Source organism: Adiantum capillus-veneris, chromosome 25 (assembly GCF_014529385.1).
Source record: "Adiantum capillus-veneris isolate H3 chromosome 25, ASM1452938v2, whole genome shotgun sequence".
NCBI lineage: Eukaryota > Viridiplantae > Streptophyta > Polypodiopsida > Polypodiales > Pteridaceae > Adiantum > Adiantum capillus-veneris.
The window spans coordinates 78,137,332-78,143,351 of record NC_140955.1 but is presented as its reverse complement, the minus strand read 5'-3'; the positions used below and the strand labels follow the sequence as shown (position 1 = coordinate 78,143,351).

At 40.2% G+C, this 6,020-nt stretch overlaps 1 pseudogene; it reads right to left on the bottom strand.

The window, feature by feature from the left end:
* Window positions 1-3,405: 3,405 nt before the first annotated feature.
* LOC147425141 (uncharacterized) lies at window positions 3,406-5,226 on the bottom strand (annotated as a pseudogene).
* Window positions 5,227-6,020: the final 794 nt, after the last annotated feature.

Sequence of the window (6,020 nt, the reverse complement as noted above, 5' to 3'; positions counted from 1 at the left end):
GAATCACTCAAAGAGAAGAATTTTTGAAAGAATATCTCTTGTTTCTCGCTGATAGCGAGGTGATCCCGCGGCTAGCCGAGATTAAGCTAAGGTTATCGGCTCTCTTTTGTTCCTCGCGGCTAGCGGGATGCCTCGCGGGTAGTTGGATGCGTGCGGTTAGCAAGATGCCTTGCAGATAACGGGATGCCTCGCAGTTAGCGAGATGGAAAGATTGTAGAATTTGCGGTTAGCGAATAAATCCTTTTCAAAGGCTCTGTTGGTTAGATAGAGGAAGTCCGCGGGTAGCGGCAACTCATGAGAAATGGAAAAAGTTATTTTTTTTTAATAATAGGGTTGTCTTCATTAGGCCTTGTTTGAATTGTTTTGGTATTGTTTGAAGGGCTGTATAAAGAAATCTGTGTCTGGAATTAATTAAGGAACACTGTTTGTATATGTAAAACAATGTGGTAGTAATTACAAATGAAGATAAAAAGTGTGAGTGTCGGGTGGAAAGAGGGGTCTGGGCTCAGGTTGCCAATCAAGGATGGGTAGTCTTGATTAGTCAAGAAACTCTCCACTCCCTCTTATTGAGAGAAGTGAAATTAGAGACTCATTCTGCCAAGAGTTGAGACGTCCTAAATCTACGTGCCCCTGAAAGCTATGGACTTGATTAGTCGACTTAATTTAGACTACATCTCATATCAAATTTATGGTTTATGGATGGCGGTCGTGACTTTTAAACGTGGGGAAAAAGGCGTTGTGTGTGGATTCTAAATATGTCAATGGGACTTCATCTTTATGTTAGGAAACAACTTTCATTAGAATCCTTGATTTATCGTCCTGGCCTGTGGCATATGACCCTTATAACCGTGAGCACAATGGATAGAGGACTTCCTCTCTTTTGTTGCTCGTATCTCTGCTTTGTGGAAACGGAGTAGGGTTTGTCAATGGAAAAGAAGAATAAAGGAAGGCCATCTATCAAGTCGCCCCAATTTTCTTGGGGTTGGGGACCTCGCAGTACCACTACCACGGGCAGTAGCGGACATGAATGATCAACAAGCTAGGAAACAAATAATTTCTCAACCAGAAGAGGCCAGCACAACATCGAGGGCCAGACGGTGGATTCGTCTCCCCTTGTGAAGAAAGACCTTGTCAGAGAGAATTGTTCCACAAGCACGAGATTAGGAAAATCCCTCTTTTACAAACCTCAGTTGAATGGCGGATTCTTTCTCATACGGAGAACTCCGAGAGGTAAGCTCTCAATTTTGTCCGTCAATGGAGTTTAAAACTCCACAAATCGTTGCTATGTGCTTCTCCGTGCTGAAGGAAACTGAAGTTTATGGTCAGTTTCTCCGCACGCATAGCTGCCGAGACCTTTTGTGCATTCGAGTTTGAATGGGTGAACTGGTGCAAGAATATTCACCCAAGATAAGATCGACTTCTAGATCATTGGCTGAAACTTGAAGACGGCCATCTTCAAGCTCATGTTGAGATAGAGAACCTCAAGTATGTTGATATTATTGCTGCCAAGTGTATTCTCTATCATTTGGCTTAATTGCAAGCACACCCTGGATATGGAGGTTCCATAGTGCTTAAAAGAACAGAACAACCCAGATTAAACCAAGCGCTCATAACCGGATGACAATGTCAATCTAGTAATCCTTAGGGTTGTCTGAAAAAGGCAACCATCAAAAACGCGCAACTGAAGTGGGTCCTTGATTCTCTACTTTGAGCCTCATCACAAGAAGACGCTTGGGAAAACGATACAGAGCAGTCCATGCGGCAAGTTTGAAGTTGAACCAAGTCTCAGTCTTGGACCTTGCACAGTTCAAGCCTAAAGGCAACTAAACTTGGTGCCAATTTGGCCCTAAACCGAGTGTAAGTCAACCCTAGAGCTCATAGACTTGGTAAAAATCAGCCCCAAAGACTCCTGCAAAGTTGACTCTGAGTCTTGGTCCTAAACCTGACATAAACGAGGTCCCAAGGGAGAAAATAGTTGATGCAAGTCTTGAAGAAGGCTGTAGAAGTCCGTGGCCATGTGTAAAGATTCTAGGTACTAATCCGTAATAAAGTACTTAAACTCATGATTAAGACTTAAGAAACTTGAGATGTACTAAAAAATAAGACTCAGAAGACTCTGTGTTGATTGATTGAATGTGTGATGCAAGGGCTCCTTATATAGGAGACAAAGAGACACAAATAAAAAGACACGTTTCCTGGTGAAGAGACATGACTTTAGACTTAAAGACACGTCCTTTTGGCGAAGAGCTGCAAGCATTGGGCGAAGTGTCGCACCCGTAGAGTGAAGGGGTGGGACCAGTTGTTGAAGGAGTGTGGCTTTTGGCGAAGAGACCCGTCTCTTGAGCAAAGGACCGTGAGTTCTCCTTGGCATGGCATTTTGCCTATTTGCAACTAGGAGTGTATATAATACTGCAACATAGTCATAATTGTGACATCCCCTCCCATTTAAAATGAGAGCCCGTGTCGAAGAAATGGATTTTGATGTTGATACAACTCTGGAAAAGCATTGAATATTCATAAATCTTCAATCTTTAAGTTATCGGAAACCTTTGTCTTGAACCTTTGCTTCTTTCAAAACCTTTTTGCTTTGATTGCTAAATCCCATGTCATTGCATTATTCAAAGACTTCTTAGAGGAATCTGGCATAATCAGGTTGACTGCAACAAGAGGTTGATCTTCAAAATTCTTCATGCGATGTAAGATTTCTGGTTTTAAATATATTCTAATAACTGTGAAATATTTGGGGAAGAGAAAATCTTCTCAAGGTACTCTTCAGATGGGGTAACTTCAACTTTATGAATCACTGGAGACGATTTCGGCTTGAGATTGTAATCATCTTCCAATAATGAATCCCAAAATTCTTCAGAATCATCTTCAGAAACTGTCACCTCATGAGTTTCAATTGGCATATTGTCATCCAACAATAAATCAAAGAAAGCATAGTCCTCTTCAGACTGGGAATCCGCAACTATGTCCTTATCTCTGTTTGGTAATGAAGTATCACTTGGAATAACTTCTTGCTTGGAATAATCGATTGATTCAGGAGAAGTTAATGAATTAAAAAATTCATCCATTAGAATTTTTGCATCTTCATCGGAGATCATATTCTCTTCATAATCCACTGTATCATGTCGTTTGACTAGTACATGTGATGTCCATCTTTGAAAAAATTGATAGTATTTTCTTGAAAGCTAATTGCTGGATCATATTGGAATAACCAATGCTAACCAAGAATCATGTCGTAATAAGATAAAGGTATGACTTCAAAATCCAGTTGATCTGCATAATTTTGAATCTTGAACTGCAATTGTCGAACTGTCTAATCACAAGTCAAACTTGATCCATCTGCTAATTCCACATCATATAAGTGAGATGTCTTTTGAGTTGGCAAACCAAGCTGTTGAATTATCTGAGTGCTGACGAAATTATTCGAGCATCCACTCTCCCCAAAGTATTGATGGAACTACCATTGATAGTTTCAAGAAGGCTTAGAACTTGCTTTGAAAGAGGTTCCAAAACTAAAGAATTGCACTGAGAATGCTTCATAAGAATAGTCGTATCCTCAGAGACACGTATTGTATTGACCACATAATGTTCTTTATCCTTACTGCCATCTGCAACCACATGCACGCCATCTATTTTGTACTGACCATACACACGCGCAGTGTTGAGTGTTTTTGTAAAATTCTTTTCTATTGTTTTTGAAGTACGCGTGAATTGGCTCCTCAATGTCAAGGAGCCTTCTAACTCATTCATTCATAACAGATACCCTCACATAAGTTTGGCTATTCTCGATTGCTCCAGCTAAGTAAGGAACAAACTAGAGGTGAACTGTCGCGGTGCAGCAGGGTCGCTCTGTTGTCTCAAGATGGACTGGCAAGGGGTCAATGTCATGGATAGCCTTCCAACTCATTCATTCATCACAGATACCCTCACATAAGTTTGGCTATTCTTGATTGCTCCAGCTAAGTAAGGAGCAAACTGGAGGTGAACTGTCACGGTGCAGCAGGGTCAATAATGCTCTGTTGTCTCAAGATGGTTTGGCAAGGGTTCAATGTCATGGATATGAGTGGAGCATTCACCGCAACCCAAGTAAAATGTTTGGCTCACAGAGAAAAATGACAAGTACCCAGCCACCTACAAGAAAATATAGAATGTTATTTTCTACTTTTTCCTTCTGTACTTTTTGTCAAGCAAGAAGTCTTTTTCTTATGAATTTCCCTCGATGGTAACTTGAGGCTCTTTACCTCTATGCATGTTGCATACTTCACTCTCCAAAAATATGCGACATTTTGCAAGTGCTTTATACAATCTTCATCATGGATAGGGGCAATTATGGTCGATGTTCAGAATTGCAGTGACCGTTTGCTGTCCTGCACGCTAGAGAATAAGTTATTCAAGATAAACATTACGTATCTTTTCTTGTGGAACTTGCTGAGAATGTAATTCCTGTCTTCCTCACATCCACTCATGAAAACCACCTTGTAAAAATTTACATCAAACTTTGTCAACACTGCAAAATCAAAAGCAGTACATAAAAGAAGTATCTCCTTTTGCAAGATGGATTTCTTACAGTTTCTTTGTCATCGGTGGTAACGCCGTCCCACAAAGTCAATGTGGAAAATGGTTTGTTGTTTAGGTGTAACTTGGGCTCCTCCATCACGGATGACTACTGCAGATACTCTTTCTTCTCTGTCTGCCCGGTTTTGTGTGTGCACAATGTTTGAAATTTTGGCGCTTAAGAAAAAATTTATGTTTGTCTGCTTGGGAGAGAGCTCGCACACTACTAAGTCTTTGTTGAGCACAATGACCGCAGGAGCATCTCCTTTGTTGTAAGGATTTTTCTTTAGCTGGACTTGGAAGTTCTCGACTCTAACCCATGATCTTTTCTTTATGAATTTTTCAAATCTAGGGATTAAATCCTTGAACACTTGTAGTGTAATTGTAGTGAAGCCCTCTTCGTCAACCAAGTCTGCAGCCACAACTGAGGTAGCTGCACTTGTAGACTGGTCCTAGGTCCCATACCTACTGAGGATGTACCCCTCAAAGACAGCGCCAAACTTTAAATGCTCTGAAAATTCAGCGGCATCCATTGCTTTCACCGTAGTGCTTTCAATTTCGGCCTAAGTTAAAACACAAAAAACCAAATGAAGCCTTTGTACGAATATGCAACAAAGATGAATGCTAGCTATTTGCACATACCTGTGGGGGGCTTGACGAATCCATCACGAATATATGAAGCTTTCGTGGTACCTACATCCACAAGAATTTATTTTTTATTTTTTGCTTTGTATTTCGGCATGCAAAATTAGTGAAATGTACATTTAGAGCCGCACAAAATCGAAGTTACTTTTTCTGTCTTGACTGCATGAGAAAACGTGGTAATTGTAAAGCCGCTTGCAATTCTGATCCTGTATCATGAGCTTGTGAGTTAATACATCGATATCTCAACTTCATCTTCCCATGCACAGAATGAAATTATTGTGCCACGAGTACACACTCCTCAGCAGCCACTCTGGAAGCTTAAATAGGTAATCTTGTTGAAGACAATGATGGCAAAAGGAAGAGAAAGAGAAAGAGGAAGATGCTAAGTTCACCGGACACAAGGAGCTTTAGACGTACTCCCATATAGTAATCCTTCCAACATTTGATTTATTTGCTAGATGCAAATAGCAAGCCTTGTGTGCGAGCCCAATTGAACTAGCAATTAAGACTACCTTTTAACTTAATTGCTAGATGGAAAAAGGAATCTTAATTCTGAACCAATTGCTATATAGCAATTTTGTATATTTACCAAATAGAAGTAGCAAAATCATAGTCACTTTGAAATTCCCATATAGCAATTAGATGTTGTTGCTAGATAGGACAAGTAATATTGTTGTTCCTATGCACTTACTATATTGCAGTTACTCATACTTACGACATGTAGTTGTTATTCATAAGCATTTCACCTTTTCATGTTATACAACTATGAACATGTGACCCTTTCTCTCAACGGGGGAGGGAGGCGAAGAGAGAGA